The following is an 18,780-nucleotide window of genomic DNA, read 5'->3' as shown; positions in this document are numbered from 1 at the left end:
ACTCTCATGAGGAGGCTACAACTGAATGAGGTTAGATCCACTGATGTAATCATACAACTGGCTGACAAAACTCAAAAACAAGCTGAAGGGGTAGTTGAGAACGTGCTGGTGAAAGTGGGAAATTATTTTTTCCCCACAGACTTTGTCATTTTGGACATGGAGGAAAGCTACCTACACCCTATCATTCTGGGAAGGCCATTTCTAGCCACTGCTAGAGCGCTCATAGATATAGAACAAGGAGAGCTAATTTTGAGAGTACATGATGAACAGCTCATTTTCCATGTTTTTAAACCTGCATCTGAACCAGAACCTGAAAAGCCTAAGGATGATAGTAGCCATCTGTGTTTGGAGGAAAGCAATCCAGCAGCTGAAACTCTGAAACAGTCATTGGAAGGCAAACAAGAATTGCAAGAGTTAAAGCCACAAGAATCAATAGAAACAGCTCAGAAGGATCCTCCTGTTATAAGGGTCAATGAAGAAATCCTCAAGAGAGAGGGAAGAATTGTAAAGAAATTGCCAAGAGGGTGGAGAAACAAGAAAATTCCCACTGAAGGTTTCTCTCCGGGAGATAAAGTGATATCAAGTCATTATCTGCCAATCCCACCTGGCCTCAAACCCATTCCTTCTCAGCTCCCTCAAGTGTTCACAATCAGGAAAGTTCTTTCTATGGAACATTTGGAAATCATGAAGGAATCAAATGGGGATGTTTCCATAGTGAGAGGAGAGGACATCAAGCACTACAATCCACCCTAACAAGGGACAACCGTCAAGCTAATGACGTTAAAGAAGCGCTTGTTGGGAGGCAACCCAACCTGAGGTAATACTCTTTTGCTGTTTCTTTTAATTGTTTCAATAAAAAGGTGAAGTAGTTTCTGTGTATTGCAAAGAATTAAGTTTGGTGTTTCACACCAAACAATGAATTCATGGATCAATAATTCAAAAGGGAATGTGTGACTCTAAGTTTGGTGTTCCACCATATAGATCAACTGAACACAACAACCTTTGAATTATATGAAAGGAACAACCATTCTAAGCAATCACAGAAATGCTTAAATTCCTTAGCAGTAACTTCATTCCAAGAAGAATTCAAGGATTCAAAGAGCAGAGGAGTAAGTAGGAGACTAAGTTTGGTGTTCACACACCAACTTAAGACTCATACACTTGCCCATACATAGTTGAGCTAACCACTCAAGTGCTTGAGAAGCAAGCAACTTCATCACTCTTTGCAGGAAAGGAAACAAGGATCTTAGAAAGAACATGAAGCAACAATTAGGAGAAGAAGGAGAAATCAAATTGTTTCCTGGCAACAAAGAGAAAACAAGAAATTTCACAAGGTGGTGTTGTTCCTTGACCATTCTTTAAAAGGCAAACAAAAGCATGCTTGTTCTGGTTTAAACTGTAATTGTTGAATCTTTCTGGAATGTGAAGTTGTTAGTATGTTTGTCTGTTTATTGCTTTGAATAAAGTGAATGCCTAGATGTTTGGATATAACTTCACCTTCTTAAACAAATGCTTGCCATGCTTGTTCTATTTCCAAAAAAATAAAAGAAAAGTTTGAACAAAAGTAACTTGGCTCAATTAGTGACAAATCAAGTAGAATTAAGTGGTGGTATGCATGCTTGATTGTTTAGTTAGCTCACTGGAAATTAAGTGTAGAATTATCATTTTTTGTGTAGAAGTTGAATACTGTCTATGGATCTTGATGAATAAATGTCTTTGGCCATGAAAAAGAAAGAAAAAGAAGAAGAAAAGCCACTGAAAAAGGGCAACCAAAAAGCAAAAAAATTGAGAAAATAAGCTAGGCACCAATGGTTTGAACTTTTGAGACATATGCCTGTGGTGTTTATGTACTAGGATCTGCTTGGATGAATAGGTTCTGTGGAGTGTTTCAACACTTGGTAACTTGGGTTAACTAACCCGGGATTATCAACCAAAAGTCCATTATCAAGAGCAACCTAGCTACAAAGCATTTAGTCACACAAAGAGGTGCTGGGCACCAATGTCTCAGGAAGAAATGTGAACTAAAATGCCTGTAGTGGATATGTGTAGTGAACTGATAAGAAAAAGAAAATGCCAAAGGCTTGTGCAACACATGACACTGAGCAAACAAGGAGCAAAGGAGCTCTAAGAAAAAGAAAAACAAAGAAAGAAAAAGTGCCAAGGACATAAGAATAACAAGAGGCCATAGCAGTGTTTGATGGATGCAATGAAAAAGTGATAATCCTCCCTGATAAGAATGAAAAAGTGATGCTGCAACTTTCTGCATAAAACCCTTCTGATGAACTTCAAATGCTTGCTAATATAGCCAATGGAATTGCTTTCTGTTTCATACTTTCTTCTCAAATAACTCAGGACTTGCTTAGGGACAAGCAAGTATTAAGTTTGGTGTTGTGATGCCAAGGCATCTTAGGCTAGTTTCACTAGCATTTTTCTGTTAGTTTTAGTTGTTTTATGCATTTTCTTGAGCTTAAAGTAACCAAGAATGGTTAAATGAACAACAAAGCAATGAACCATCCAAACAGTATGATTTTGATGCAAATTCCATGAGTTTTTAGTTATATTACTTGAATGCTATGAATGGATGCTTTCTCATGAAATTTTGCAAGACTTTGATGCAATTGTTTGGATGATTTCAGGGAAGAAGAGGCTAGGCAAGGAAGCAACAAAATCAATAAAAGAAGCTTGAATATCAAATGTGGAGTTTATGCTCCAGTTTAAGCCTAAACTGGAGCTTAAACGCCAGAATCATGAGAAAGGAGGAAATGCTGTAACTGGCGTTTAACCTCCAGTTTAACCTTAAACTGGAAGTTAAACGCCAGAATGAGAAAGGCACTAAGAAGCATTTCCACGTTTAACCTCCAGTTTAACCTTAAACTGGAGGTTAAACGCCAGAATGAGAATTGAACCAAAGGAGCATTTCCACATTTAATGATGTGCATAAAGTTGATATGCTACGATTTTAGGAAATTGCACGAACGGCAAAATTCCTTCCGGCAAGTGCACCGGTTATCGTCAAGTAAAAACTCACAATAGAGTGAGGTCGAATCCCACAAGGATTGGTTGAATGAGCAATTCGAATTAGAAGTTTGTTTAGTTGAGCGGAATCAACTTTTGGATGTGAATTGCATAAAGTAAATGTGGCAGGAAACGTAAATTGCAAGGAATTGAAATTGCATAAACTTAAATTGCGAGAATTAAGGTGCGAGAAAGTAAATTGCTGAAATTAAAAGGGAATTGGGGTGATTGCATGAATTGAAATTTGCAAAATGTAAATAGAAAGTGTAGATCAGAAAGAGGGGTTCATTGGGGTCAGGAGATATTGAAATCTCCGAATCAAAACATTTTCATCTCTTCCTCAACCAATGCATTCATTGAATCTTGCTTGGCAATCTTATATGATTGGATCCCAATTCCTTGGCTCACCAATTCTCTCTAAAAACAAACAAATTCCCAATCCCTTGGTTTAAATGTTCATAAGAAGAGATGATGCTTGATCACTGATTATACCACACAGTTTCATGAACCACAATTTGGTAGGATTACATGTCACAATATCCATCCAAACCCCAATCCAATTCACTGTGAGAAAGCTTCTCTAGCATGAATCCATCATTCCTTTCCCAAGGTTCCGAAGGATTCCAATTATGGGTAGTTTCTTTCCCAAGACAACTACCCAATGGAATTAGATCGAGAAGCTTTCTAACAAAATTCAAGAGAAAAGATTGAAGAAGAAGATAAAACTATTATTGATTCATTGAATTACAATAGAGCTCCCTAACCCAATGAAAGGGGTTTAGTGAGTCATAGCTCTGAATTCAATTACAAAGTAGCAAAATGATCAAAAGTTCTAAGTGTCCCCAAAAAAAGGTCCTAACTAACTTCAATTCTATCCTATTTATACACTTTCTAAATTGAGCTTCTGTTGTGTTTCTTGGGCTTTGAGGCTTTTCCTTGATTTCCTTTTGCTTTGGGTTTATGGTCCATAATCCTGATGAGGCTGTGATCCCATTCTGTAACATTCATTGAGCAAACTTAGTGATAAATAAGTAATGACACAAGACTCAACAAATTGAAGTTCCAGACTCATCAATTCTTCAGGCCCAATCCCATAAACCATGATATTCAATTGGGTTTCATACCATAATATGTTTAAGTTGAACTTTGTGCTCAAAAGCTAACTTAAACTTCAATATATTTGGCCCAGAAACCCTTTCAAAAAGTGGCGTTTAAGTTAAAGTTTAAGTTTCAGTTTAAGGTTAAACTGAAACTTAAACGTGGAAATGGAAGAAAGCAACTATGGGTTATGGTATGGTCGAACACGTTTAAGCTTTAGTTTAAGGTTAAACTAAAGCTTAAACGTGGAATTGAAGAAAGCAACCCTGGAGGCAATTTGTGGTCGAACACGTTTAACCTCCAGTTTAAGGTTAAACTGGAGGTTAAACGTGGGAATGAAGAAACTAGCCCAGGAGTGTGAATGGGTCGAGCACGTTTAACCTCCAGTTTAAGGTTAAACTGGAGGTTAAACGTGGGAATGAAGAAGATAGCCCAGGAGTGTGAATGTCGAACACGTTTAAGCTCCAGTTTGAGGTCAAACTGGAGCTTAAACGTGGAAATGGCTTCCTGGTGCACAATGTGGTTCGAACACGTTTAACCTCCAGTTTGAGGTCAAACTGGAGGTTAAACGTGGAAATACTCCCTAGGTGCCATTCTCATTCTGGCGTTTAACCTTTGGTTTAAGGTTAAACTGGAGGTTAAACGCCAGTTTCCTCTTTTCTCAGCTTTCATGATTCTGGCGTTTAACCTTCAGTTTAACCTTAAACTGAAGGTTAAACGCCACTTTTCAGCTTTGGTGTATTTCTTATTCTGGCGTTTAACTTCCAGTTTAAGGTTAAACTGGAGGTTAAACGCCAGTTTCAGCATTATATGGCTTGGCACATGTGATCTTCAAGCTTCCTTTATTGATTTTGTTGCTTCTTTGCCTAGCCTCTTCTTCCCTGAAATCATCCAAACAATTGCATCAAAGTCTTGCAAAATTTCATGAGAAATCTTCCATTCATAGCATTCAAGTAATATAACTAAAACTCATGGAATTTGCATCAAAATTATACTGCTTGGATGATTCATTACTTTGTTGTTCATTTAACCATTCTTGGTTACTTTAAGCTCAAGAAAATGCATAAAACCACTAAAACTAACAGAAAAATGCTAGTGAAACTAGCCTAAGATGCCTTGGCATCACAACACCAAACTTAATACTTGCTTGTCCCTAAGCAAGTCCTTAGTTATTTGAGAAGAAAGTATGAAACAGAAAGCAATTACATTGGCTATATTAGCAAGCATTTGAAGTTCATCAGAAGGGTTTTATGCAGAAAGTTGCAGCATCACTTTTTCATTCTTATTAGGTAGGATTATCACTTTTTTATTGCATCCATCAAACGCTGCTATGGTCTCTTGTTATTCTTATGTCCTTGGCACTTTTTCTTTCTTTGTTTTTCTTTTTCTTAGAGCTCCTTTGCTCCTTGTTTGCTCAGTGTCATGTGTTGCACAAGCCTTTGGCATTTTCTTTTTCTTATCAGTTCACTACACATATCTACTACAGGCATTTTAGTTCACATTTCTTCCTGAGACATTGGTGCCCAGCACCTCTTTGTGTGACTAAATGCTTTGTAGCTAGGTTGCTCTTGATAATGGACTTTTGGTTGATAATCCCGGGTTAGTTAACCCAAGTTACCAAGTGTTGAAACACTCCACAGAACCTATTCATCCAAGCAGATCCTAGTACATAAACACCACAGGCATATGTCTCAAAAGTTCAAACCATTGGTGCCTAGCTTTATTTTCTTATTTTTTTTTTGCTTTTTGGTTGCCCTTTTTCAGTGGCTTTTCTTCTTCTTTTTCTTTCTTTTTCATGGCCAAAGACATTTATTCATCAAGATCCATAGACAGTATTCAACTTCTACACAAAAAATGATAATTCTACACTCAATTTCCAGTGAGCTAACTAAACAATCAAGCATGCATACCACCACTTAATTCTACTTGATTTGTCACTAATTGAGCCAAGTTACTTTTGTTCAAACTTTTCTTTTAATTTTTGGGAACAGAACAAGCATGGCAAGCATTTGCTTAAGAAGGTGGAGTTATATCCAAACATCTAGGCATTCACTTTATTCAAAGCAATAAACAGACAAACATACTAAAAACTTCACATTCCAGAAAGATTCAACAATTACAGTTTAAACCAGAACAAGCATGCTTTTGTTTGCCTTTTAAAGAATGGTCAAGGAACAACACCACCTTGTGAAATTTCTTGTTTTCTCTTTGTTGCCAGGAAACAATTTGATTTCTCCTTCTTCTCCTGGTTGTTGATTCATGTTCTTTCTAAGGTCCTCGTTTCCTTTCCTACAAAGAGTGATGAAGTTGCTTGCTTCTCAAGCACTTGAGTGGTTAGCTCAATTATGTATGGGCAAGTGTCTGAGTCTTAAGTTGGTGTGTGAACACCAACTTAGTCTCCTACTTACTCCTTTGCTCTTTGAATCCTTGAATTCTCCTTGGAATGAAGTTGCTGCTAAGGATTTTAAGCATTTCTGTGATTGCTTAGAATGGTTGTTCCTTTCATATAATTCAAAGGTTGTTGTGTTCAGTTAATCTGTATGGTGGAACACCAAACTTAGAGTCACACATTCCCCTTTGAATTATTGATCCACAAATTCATTGTTTGGTGTGAAACACCAAACTTAATTCTTTGCAATGCACAGAGACTACTTCACCTTTTTATTGAAACAAATAAAAGAAACAGTAAGGGAGTATTACCTTAGGTTGGGTTGCCTCCCAACAAGCGCTTCTTTAACGTCACTAGCTTGACGGTTGTCCCTCAATTGAGGTGATATTTAACCTTGTCCTTCTCCTCCACATCTCCCAAGTAATGTTTGAGTCTTTGACCATTCACAGTGAAGGTTCGTTGTGACTTTTCTTCCATGATTTCTACTTGTCCATATTGGGAGACCTTGGTGACAAGGAATGGTCCAGACCACCTTGATTTTAGCTTCCCTGGAAATAGCTTCAGCCTAGAATTGTAGAGCAATACTTTTTGTCCCTCTTCAAATTTCCTTGGGGCTATGTTGCTGTCATGCTTCTTCTTTGCTCTTTCTTTGTAAATTTTGGCATTCTCATAAGCTTCAGCTCTGAATTCTTCCAACTCTTGAATTTGCAACATCCTTCTTTCTCCAGCAGCTTTGCTGTCCAAGTTCAAGAGTTTCAAGGCCCAGAATGCCTTGTGCTCCAACTCCAATGGTAAATGGCAGGCTTTTCCATATACTAGTTGGTAAGGAGACATTCCAATTGGTGTTTTGAAAGCTTTCCTATATGCCCAAAGAGCATCATCTAGCTTAATCGACCAGTCCTTCCTTGATGTTCCCACAGTTTTTTCTAGGATTCTTTTGAGTTCCCTATTAGATATTTCGGCTTGCCCACTTGTCTGTGGATGGTATGGGGTGGCTACCTTGTGTTTGACTCCATATTTTAGAAGCAATGCCTCTAATGGTTTGTTGCAGAAGTGGCTTCCTCCATCACTGATGATTGCTCTTGGAACCCCAAAACGGCAAAAAATGTGTTTTCTGAGGAAGTTCATGACTACCTTATTATCATTGGTTGGAGTTGCTATTGCTTCAACCCACTTGGAGACATAGTCTACTGCCACAAGAATGTAATTATTTGAGTATGAGGTGGGGAAGGGTCCCATGAAATCTATCCCCCATACATCAAACAATTCAAGTTCCAGAATGAATTATTGTGGCATTTCATTTCTTCTTGGCTCTTGGTTGCAAGCATTCTTTCTATCCTGTTTAATTGATCTTGAAATTGTTGGTTCGGATTAGATTGGGCAGGTTGGTTATTTTGGCCATGATATGGTGGTTGGGAGTAAGTGTTTTGTGTGGCTTGGTATGATCTTTGGTTGGAGTTTTGGTATGTGGAATTGTTATGTTGGTTGTGGTTGTAAGGTTTGTGGTTTTGTGGTTGGGTTTGCTGGTTTCCCCACCCAAAGTTTGGGTGGTTTTTCCATCCTGGGTTGTAAGTGTTGGAATGTGGATCATATGGTTGCCTTTGTTGATTTCCCACATAGTTGGCCTCTTCCCAATCTCCTCCTTCAGTGCTTATTTCCTCTTGATCTTGTGTGTGTATTGCAGCCACTTGCTTTGTGTCTAATTTCCTGGTGAGCTCTGCTAGTTGCTTGGCAAACACCTTGTTTTGGGCTAGAATTGTATCAACATGGTTCAGCTCCATGACTCCCTTAGTGTTGTGTCTCTCTGAAGCATAGTAGTACTCATTCTCAGCCACTGTCTCAATCACTTCAATGGCTTCTTCCACCGTCTTTTTCCTGTTCAATGAACCTCCTGATGAATGGTCTACAGCCTTCCTTGATTCATAAGAAAGTCCATCATAGAAAATATGCAATTACACCCAGTCAGGGAACATGTTTGGTGGACATTTCCTTGTCAATTCTTTGAACCTCTCCCATGCCTCATAGAGTGTCTCACCATCTTGTTGTCTAAAAGTCTGAACCTCAGATCGAAGCCTATTGACCTTTTGTGGGGGGTAGAAACGTGCCAGAAACTTGCTCTCCACCTCATCCCAGGTTGTTAGGCTGTCCCTTGGGAATGATTCCAGCCACTTAGCTGCCTTGTCCCTAAGTGAAAATGGGAACAAGAGCAGTTTATAGGCATCGTCCTGGACTCCATTGGACTTCACAGTGTCGCAAATTCTCAGGAATTTGGTGAGATGTTGGTTTGGATCTTCATTAGCACTCCCACCAAATGAACAATGGTTCTCCACCAGTGATATTAACTGTGGTTTGAGTTCAAAATTATTGGCCTGAATGGGTGGTTTCTGAATGCTGCTACCACAATTCCCAGAGGTTGGGTTTATGTATGAACCAAGAACCCTCCTCTCAGGAATGGCATTGTTTCCATCAGCCCTCTCATGGTTGTGAAATTCTCTATCCATGTTGAGATCTAGAGCTTCCTCAAAGTTGTCCTCAGATTCTCCTTCAGATTCTTCTTCTCTCAGTACTCTTTTCCCTCTTGCTTCCCTTCTAAGTCTATGAAGGGTCCTCTCTGTTTCGGTATATGGAGGAGTTTATGCCTCTCCTCTCCTACCTGTCATACACGAACACACCACAAGCAGCAAACAAGTGGAATACTCTTGGTTAATGGAAGAGTATGGTTAGAGCAGTTGAGGAATTAATTCAAATAGTTAGTGGGTCAGTGAGTTAGTTGCTAGAATTGAAAGGCATAAGAAAGAAAAAGCAAGTAACAGAGTGCAGAAATTAAAAATTCAACAAGCAACTAGAACTAAATTAACAAAACAAGAAAAGTGCTCAATCTAGTTAACTTCCAATTTGAGAATTGTCAATCGAAAACCAATCCCCGGCAACGGCGCCATAAACTTGATGTGCATAAAGTTGATATGCTACGATTTTAGGAAATTGCACGAACGGCAAAATTCCTTCCGGCAAGTGCACCGGTTATCGTCAAGTAAAAACTCACAATAGAGTGAGGTCGAATCCCACAAGGATTGGTTGAATGAGCAATTCGAATTAGAAGTTTGTTTAGTTGAGCGGAATCAACTTTTGGATGTGAATTGCATAAAGTAAATGTGGCAGGAAATGTAAATTGCAAGGAATTGAAATTGCATAAACTTAAATTGCGAGAATTAAGGTGCGAGAAAGTAAATTGCTGAAATTAAAAGGGAATTGGGGTGATTGCATGAATTGAAATTTGCAAAATGTAAATAGAAAGTGTAGATCAGAAAGAGGGGTTCATTGGGGTCAGGAGATATTGAAATCTCCGAATCAAAACATTTTCATCTCTTCCTCAACCAATGCATTCATTGAATCTTGCTTGGCAATCTTATATGATTGGATCCCAATTCCTTGGCTCACCAATTCTCTCTAAAAACAAACAAATTCCCAATCCCTTGGTTTAAATGTTCATAAGAAGAGATGATGCTTGATCACTGATTATACCACACAGTTTCATGAACCACAATTTGGTAGGATTACATGTCACAATATCCATCCAAACCCCAATCCAATTCACTGTGAGAAAGCTTCTCTAGCATGAATCCATCATTCCTTTCCCAAGGTTCCGAAGGATTCCAATTATGGGTAGTTTCTTTCCCAAGACAACTACCCAATGGAATTAGATCGAGAAGCTTTCTAACAAAATTCAAGAGAAAAGATTGAAGAAGAAGATAAAACTATTATTGATTCATTGAATTACAATAGAGCTCCCTAACCCAATGAAAGGGGTTTAGTGAGTCATAGCTCTGAATTCAATTACAAAGTAGCAAAATGATCAAAAGTTCTAAAGTGTCCCCAAAAAAAGGTCCTAACTAACTTCAATTCTATCCTATTTATACACTTTCTAAATTGAGCTTCTGTTGTGTTTCTTGGGCTTTGAGGCTTTTCCTTGATTTCCTTTTGCTTTGGGTTTATGGTCCATAATCCTGATGAGGCTGTGATCCCATTCTATAACATTCATTGAGCAAACTTAGTGATAAACAAGTAATGACACAAGACTCAACAAATTGAAGTTCCAGACTCATCAATTCTTCAGGCCCAATCCCATAAACCATGATATTCAATTGGGTTTCATACCATAATACGTTTAAGTTGAACTTTGTGCTCAAAAGCTAACTTAAACTTCAATATATTTGGCCCAGAAACCCTTTCAAAAAGTGGCGTTTAAGTTAAAGTTTAAGTTTCAGTTTAAGGTTAAACTGAAACTTAAACGTGGAAATGGAAGAAAGCAACTATGGGTTGTGGTATGGTCGAACACGTTTAAGCTTTAGTTTAAGGTTAAACTAAAGCTTAAACGTGGAATTGAAGAAAGCAACCCTGGAGGCAATTTGTGGTCGAACACGTTTAACCTCCAGTTTAAGGTTAAACTGGAGGTTAAACGTGGGAATGAAGAAACTAGCCCAGGAGTGTGAATGGGTCGAACACGTTTAACCTCCAGTTTAAGGTTAAACTGGAGGTTAAACGTGGGAATGAAGAAGATAGCCCAGGAGTGTGAATGTCGAACACGTTTAAGCTCCAGTTGAGGTCAAACTGGAGCTTAAACGTGGAAATGGCTTCCTGGTGCACAATGTGGTTCGAACACGTTTAACCTCCAGTTTGAGGTCAAACTGGAGGTTAAACGTGGAAATACTCCCTAGGTGCCATTCTCATTCTGGCGTTTAACCTTCGGTTTAAGGTTAAACTGGAGGTTAAACGCCAGTTTCCTCTTTTCTCAGCTTTCATGATTCTGGCGTTTAACCTTCAGTTTAACCTTAAACTGAAGGTTAAACGCCACTTTTCAGCTTTGGTGTATTTCTTATTCTGGCGTTTAACTTCCAGTTTAAGGTTAAACTGGAGGTTAAACGCCAGTTTCAGCATTATATGGCTTGGCACATGTGATCTTCAAGCTTCCTTTATTGATTTTGTTGCTTCTTTGCCTAGCCTCTTCTTCCCTGAAATCATCCAAACAATTGCATCAAAGTCTTGCAAAATTTCATGAGAAATCTTCCATTCATAGCATTCAAGTAATATAACTAAAACTCATGGAATTTGCATCAAAATTATACTGCTTGGATGATTCATTACTTTGTTGTTCATTTAACCATTCTTGGTTACTTTAAGCTCAAGAAAATGCATAAAACCACTAAAACTAACAGAAAAATGCTAGTGAAACTAGCCTAAGATGCCTTGGCATCATTTAACCTCCAGTTTAACCTTAAACTGGAGGTTAAACGTGTTCGACACTTTTTCTCACCAAGGAGCAATTCCACGTTTAACCTCCAGTTTAACCTTAAACTGGAGGTTAAATGCCAGAAGCAAGAGAGGCACCAGGAGCATTTCCACGTTTAACCTCCAGTTTAACCTTAAACTGGAGGTTAAACGTGTTCGACTATTTCTCTCCTCCAGGGTTGCTTTCTCATTTTCCACGTTTAACCTCCAGTTTAACCTTAAACTGGAGGTTAAACGTGTTCGACCTAATTGCTCCTCCAGGGTTGTTTTCTTCATTTCCACGTTTAAGCTTCAGTTTAACCTTAAACTGAAGCTTAAACGTGTTCGACATTTTACACTCCTGGGTTGCTTTCTTCCAATTCCACGTTTAAGTTTCAGTTTAACCTTAAACTGAAACTTAAACTTCAACTTAAATGCCACCTTTTGAAAGGGTTTCTGGGCCAAATATATTGAAGTGTAAGTTAGCATTTGAGCACAAATATTAACTCAAACGTATTGTGGTATGAAACCCAATTGAATATCATGGTTTATGGGATTGGGCCGGAAGAATTGATGAGTCTGGAACTTCAATTTGTTGAGTCTTGTGTCATTACTTGTTTATCACTAAATTTGCTCAATGAATGTTACAGAATTGGATCACAGCCTCATCAGGATTATGGATCATAAACCCAAAGCAAAAGGAAATCAAGAAAAAGCCTCAAAGCCCAAGAAACTCAACAGAAGCTCAATTTAGAAAGTGTATAAATAGGATAGAATTGAAGTTTGTTAGAACCTTTTTTGGGGAAACTTTGGAACTTTTGATCATTTTGCTATTTCTCATACTGTTGTAATTGAATTCAGAGCTATGACTCACTAAACCCCTTTCATTGGGTTAGGGAGCTCTATTGTAATTCAATGAATCAATAATAGTTTTTATCTTCTTCTTCAATCTTTTCTCTTGAATTTTGTTAGAAAGCTTCTCGATCTAATTCCATTGGGTAGTTGTCTTGGGAAAGAAACTACCCATAATTGGAATCCTTCAGAACCTTGGGAAAGGAATGATGGATTCATGCTAGAGAAGCTTTCTCACAGTGAATTGGATTGGGGTTTGGATGGATATTGTGACATGTAATCCTACCAAATTGTGGTTCATGAAACTGTGTGGTATAATCAGTGATCGAGCATCATCTCTTCTTATGAACATTTAAACCAAGGGATTGGGAATTTGTTTGTTTTTAGAGAGAATTGGTGAGCCAAGGAATTGGGATCCAATCATATAAGATTGCCAAGCAAGATTCAATGAATGCATTGGTTGAGGAAGAGATGAAAATGTTTTGATTCGGAGATTTCAATATCTCCTAACCCCAATGAACCCCTCTTTCTGATCTACACTTTCTATTTACATTCTGCAAATTTCAGTTCATGCAACCACCCCAATCCCCTTTTACTTTCAGCAATTCACATTCTCGCACCTTAATTCTCGCAATTTAAGTTTATGCAATTTCAATTCCTTGCAATTTACGTTCCCTGCCACATTTACTTTATGCAATTCACATCCAAAAGTTGATTCCGCTTAACTAAACAAACTTCTAATTCGAATTGCTGATTCAACCAATCCTTGTGGGATTCGACCTCACTCTATTGTGAGTTTTTACTTGACGATAACCGGTGCACTTGCCGGAAGGAATTTTGCCATTCGTGCAATTTCCTAAAATCGTAGCATAACAAGTTTATGCACATCAGCAGACCATCTAAGTCGCCTCGAACACACAAAAGGTGACACCACTCCAATCAATGACTCCTTTCCTCTGGATGGTTTGCACTCAATCTCAGAAGTAGTTCCTTGGTATGCCCCAATAGCAAACTACTTGGTTTCACGCACCTTCCCTCCCAACCTCAACAAACATCAAAAGGATAAGCTGAAAAACGAATCCAAATACTATGTTTGGGACGATCCCTATTTATGGAGGTGCGGAGCGGACCAAATAGTGCGACGGTGCATACCTCAAACCAAATTCCAAGCAATCTTGGACGCTTGCCATTCTTCCGAAGGCGGTGGCCACTACGGCCCCAAAGAACGGCAAGAAAGGTCCTTGATTGCGGATTTTGGTGGCCAACCCTTCTCAAAGACTCTTCCCTCTATTGCAAATCTTGTCCCCAATGTATTCGGTTTGGAAATATTTCTAAGAAGGACGAAATCCCCCAACAAAATATGCTTTTTTGTGAAATTTTTGATGTATGGGGAATCGACTTCATGGGACCATTTCCAAATTCCAATGGCTTTCTCTACATTTTGTTAGCCGTCGATTATGTGTCAAAATGGGTGGAGGCAATCCCCACCCGGACGGATGATGCTCATGTTGTTTATTCTTTTGTGAGGAACAATATCATTTGTCATTTTGGCTCCCCAAGAGCAATCATAAGTGACCAAGGATCCTATTTTTGCAACAAAAAAATGGACGGCCTCATGAGGAAGTATGGCATCACATACAAAGTCGCCACGGCCTACCACCCTCAGACAAACGGCCAAGCTGAGGTTTCTAACTGGGAAATTAAACATGTGTTGGAAAGGATTGTGAAGCCGAATAGGAAGGATTGGAGCGCTAAGCTCTCCGATGCACTTTGGGCATATCGAACGGCTTGCAAAACACCCATTGGCATGAGCCCTTTTAGGCTTGTATACGGTAAAGCATGCCATTTACCGGTAGAAATCGAACACAAAGCTTATTGGGCCATAAAGGAATGCAATCTGAGTTTGGGTGGAGCCGGAGTAGAGAGAAAGCTTCAATTGGCGGAATTGGAATACTTGAGATTAGAAGCCTATGACAATTCTAGACTCTACAAGGAAAAGATGAAAGCCATTCATGACAAGAACATTAGGAGAAGGGAATTTAAACCCGGTGAGCTAGTCCTCCTTTACAACTCAAGGTTGAGATTACTACCCGGAAAGCTTAGATCAAGATGGGATGGACCTTACCAAGTAGAGAAAGTAGATCCTTACGGGGTCTACCACTTGCGCCACCCATCAAGTCCGGACATTTTCAAGGTAAATGGGCACCGTCTGAAATTGTACCATGGTGAGCAAAGAAAGAACTCCAAGGAATATGAAGTGTTCCTCTTGAGGGATGCATCTCTCGAACAAGAACTTTGAGCTAGTGGAAGTCCAACTTAAGGACGGTAAACAAAAGTGCTAGGTGGGAGACACCCCACCATGGTAAGATCTACCATTTGTACATAGCCATTGAATTCTTCTTTGATTGATACTTGCTCAATACTTGCCTTCATGTTTGGTAGCTAGGTATTTGATGAAGTTGTAGCTAGGTTTGATTTCAAGTTTTGTTTCATTTGTTGAGTTCGTTTGGTACTTTATCATGTTAAATCATCCTTCTATAGTGCTTAAGTGGCTGTTTGGAGGGTTGGAATGCTCGAAGTGGTGCAAGAACATGAAAACTTTGGAAAAAGCACCATTCCGCACGTGCGCGCACCTGGCGCGTACGCGCCCATGAAGCATTTTCGACCATCCACGCAGGCACGCGATGTGCGCAGACGCGTGGATTGCAAAAAATTACCCCTCCATACATTTTCCAGAAAGTTGCGCCCACACTACGCCAGCACCATGCCTAAGGCACAGGCCAATCACGCGTGCGCGCACATGGCGCGTACGCACCCTTTTGACAATCCGCGGATCGACGTGCTAGCGCACCTTGCGCGCCCGCGCCGATCGCCCCTGTGCACTCCTGGTACATTTTCCAGAGAGTTGGGCCACTCTTGCGCCTGCACTGAGCCCCCAGCTCGCCACCTCTGCCGCGTGCGCACACTAGGCGCCGACGCGTCAATACGCTCGCGACGCAAAGGACGCGCCCGCGCCCATGCCGCGCACGCGTCCTTCGTTCTGCAGCAACCTCTGGGCCACTCTCCAGAGAGTTGAGCCAATCCCAGGCCTATCTCATGCCTGAGGCATAACCTCATTGCCGCGTGTGCGCACCTGCCGCGCGCGTGCCAACATCCTTGCAGCCAACTTCTGGTACCTCTTCCAGAAAGTTGTGCCACCTCTGAGCCATCCTTGTGCTACCGGCACAAGCACATGGGCGCCTACGCGCAATGTGCGCACGCGCGCCATTACCCCATCCCGCTTTCCTGCGCGGGCGCGCACCGTGCGCGCATGCATGGGTGTCCGACGTGAATATAACAGGGGAGCACACTTGCTCCCTTCATTCTTCTCTCCCCTTTTTCTTCTTGCCTCCTCTACTATCCACTACCATTTTCCCTTCCTAACACCCACCTCCCACCATCACCTCCGGCGACCACCCACCTCCGGTGGTCCCTACATTGCTCCCTCCATTCTCCATCATTCCACTCTACAACTTCCTCTCCCATACTCTTTTCCATCTCTCTCAAGGTACTATACTATGCTCCCCTCTTGCTCTACTTCTCTCTTTTGCTCCTTAGTCAGTTAATTTCATTCTCTTTTAGGTAGTCTTTTTCTTTTTTTCCTTCCTCTTTTGAGACCTTCACTTCTTTGGGGTGTTTTTGCCTTTTTTCCAATTAATTCTTCATGGGTGTTTTGGTTATAACTTCTTTTGCATTGGTAGATGAGATGTGTTGCATAATTTTCTTACAACCATTATGCATTGTAGTGATTAATATTGGTTTGTGGAATGTTACATTGCTTCCCCCTCACCTATTTGCATAATACAAAAAGGATGCACGCCAAGTGTTTGAGGAAAAGCATACATGATTTTTTTTTTTTGAGCTCATTGTGACTCATTTCTTCTTAACTAGGTGCTTCCTCCCAATACCTTAGTCACTCTTGGATACACCCACTCCCCTTTTCATAAATTACTTTCCACTCTTGGTATTTGAGGGTGTATGCTTCTCATGCCTTTTACTTGCATGCTTACACTACCCCTATACCACATGCCAGTGATTTGCCTTGCTTATCAAATGTTATCTTAGTTACATGTTGCAACTGTCATGTAATAAGGATACCCATATTCTTACGGCACAATTTCTCACTTGCATGATCACATTCAATTACGCTTCTTTGGGTTTGATGTTATCTCTTTTCTTTACTATCGCAGGATGGTCATCAAAAAGAACAAGGGGAAAGCCCCGAAGAAGCCAACTGCCAACAAAGCGCGCCAAGAACCAACAGTCAAGCCCCTCCTCAAGAAGGCTACGGGCCCCGTTGATGCTTTAGAGAAGGACAACCCTCCAAAGGACTCAAACAAGTTCCCTAACCGCTACTGCGAACTTGTTTACTCAAGGATGATTGAGCGGAATCATCACCCGGAGCCCCTTCTAGTCCTACCGGCCCACCTCACGCCGATAGTGATGCCACACATTGACCGGAGGCAATGGAGGTTCCTCTTGAGGCAACCAAAGGAGGTCAATTTATCATGGGTGGTGGAGTTCTACTCCAACTACCACTCACCCCATCTCACATCAATCTTTGTGCACCGAAAGCAAGTGTCAGTCACGGTGGAAGCCATCCAACGAGTACTTAAGATTGGGCCATTGACGGATGGATATGACGCCTATTAAGAAGTCTTGTCAGCATGCAACGAGCGTGAGTTCGATTGGAGCGCGGTCCTCCGCGTAATTGCTTTGCCCAAAGCATATTGGATTCGGGGGACCATAAAACAAAGACCAAAGGGTTTAGATGCACGTTTCCTCACTCAAGAAGCCGCAAGATGGGCCCAAATCTTAGCTCACTACGTGCTTCCGAGCACCCATGGGTCATCTATTACCGCCGAGCTTGCCTTGTTGGTATGGTGCATCCTAACCGAGAAACCGGTCGACATTTCACATGCCATTCGCCAATCCATGGGGCTTATTCATGTTAAAGGAAACTTACCCTTCCCCGCTATGGTGATCGAATTAGTAGCGGCAGCCGGTGTCCACCGAGAGGCTAAGGATAGGAGGACCTCGATCCTGGTCGAGGGCGATGTTATTCTGACCAAGAGGTGCCTCAAGCCTCCGGATGTCACCAAGGACCTTGGATTGACCACCCCAACTCGCAACACCACTACCTCATCTGCACCACAAAAATCAGCCACCCAACGCCTTGAAGACCTTCACAAGAAGTTGGACCGTTATGAGAGGCGTAACCAGCGCCGATATGCTCACGTGAAGAAGCTTCTAAGCATTGTCACCCCCCCTATGGAGGAACCAGATATCTCCACATCCACCGCAACTTCAAGCGGAAATAGCGATGACAACGGAGATGAAGGACACTCGGGACTCGGCCACCCATTGCGCATCACCTATAGCACGGAGGACCGTGCTAAGTTTTAAGTGTGGGGAGGTCAGCTGACCGATCTCCGTAAGTAACACCCGAATAAATTTTTTTTCTTTTGAACTCCTTTGTAGTTAGGATAGGTTGCATGATTAGGTTTTCTTTGACACCATTTGCATGATAAGTTTACTTGGTTGGAACAATGAAACTCTCTCTTAGGAAACTAATACTTTGGGGCAACCTTGATATTGCCAATTTTGAATATTTTGATGCTAAACTTGTTTTGTGGCTACATCTTATAGTCACTTATGCTCCTTCTTGTGTGCAATTATTTTCTCTCTATAAGCGTGATCCTTGCTTTGTTTGAGTCTATATCTCCATTATTCCCTGTATTCATGCATTTATACGATTGAGGCCATCACTTCATTAGCTCACTTACCAAATAGCCTTACCCTTTATCTCCCCTTGTTAGCCAAATTTGAGCCTACGCTTAACCCACTTGTTCTTTAAATTAGCACATTACAAGCCTAAAACGGAAAACAATAAATGTCCCTCTTTGGATCCTTGATTAGCTTAGGCGAGAGTGTGTGAGTATCATTCAAGTGTGGGAATCTTGGGACATTGGGTAAATAGAAGGGTAGTTTTATATTTTTATTGAAAATATTGGGAATTGGGTACATGCTCATGTATTGATCAAATGCATAGACCTTATGCATTGACGTTCTTGTATATAGAAAAGAAAAAAATAATGAGAAAAAAATGAAAAAAAATAATA

The 18,780-nt window shown here is 40.5% G+C and overlaps 1 non-coding gene across 1 annotated transcript; it reads left to right on the top strand.

Annotated features, from left to right (window-relative positions):
* The first annotated feature begins 8,473 nt into the window (after positions 1 to 8,473).
* On the top strand, positions 8,474 to 8,577 carry LOC130972457 (small nucleolar RNA R71). Its single transcript, XR_009083624.1, has one exon. It is a non-coding gene; the product is annotated as a small nucleolar RNA R71 (small nucleolar RNA).
* The last annotated feature ends 10,203 nt before the right edge of the window (positions 8,578 to 18,780 follow it).

This window comes from Arachis stenosperma, chromosome 3 (assembly GCF_014773155.1).
Source record: "Arachis stenosperma cultivar V10309 chromosome 3, arast.V10309.gnm1.PFL2, whole genome shotgun sequence".
In the NCBI taxonomy this organism is placed as follows: domain Eukaryota; kingdom Viridiplantae; phylum Streptophyta; class Magnoliopsida; order Fabales; family Fabaceae; genus Arachis; species Arachis stenosperma.
This window is presented reverse-complemented; position numbering and strand designations above follow the sequence as displayed.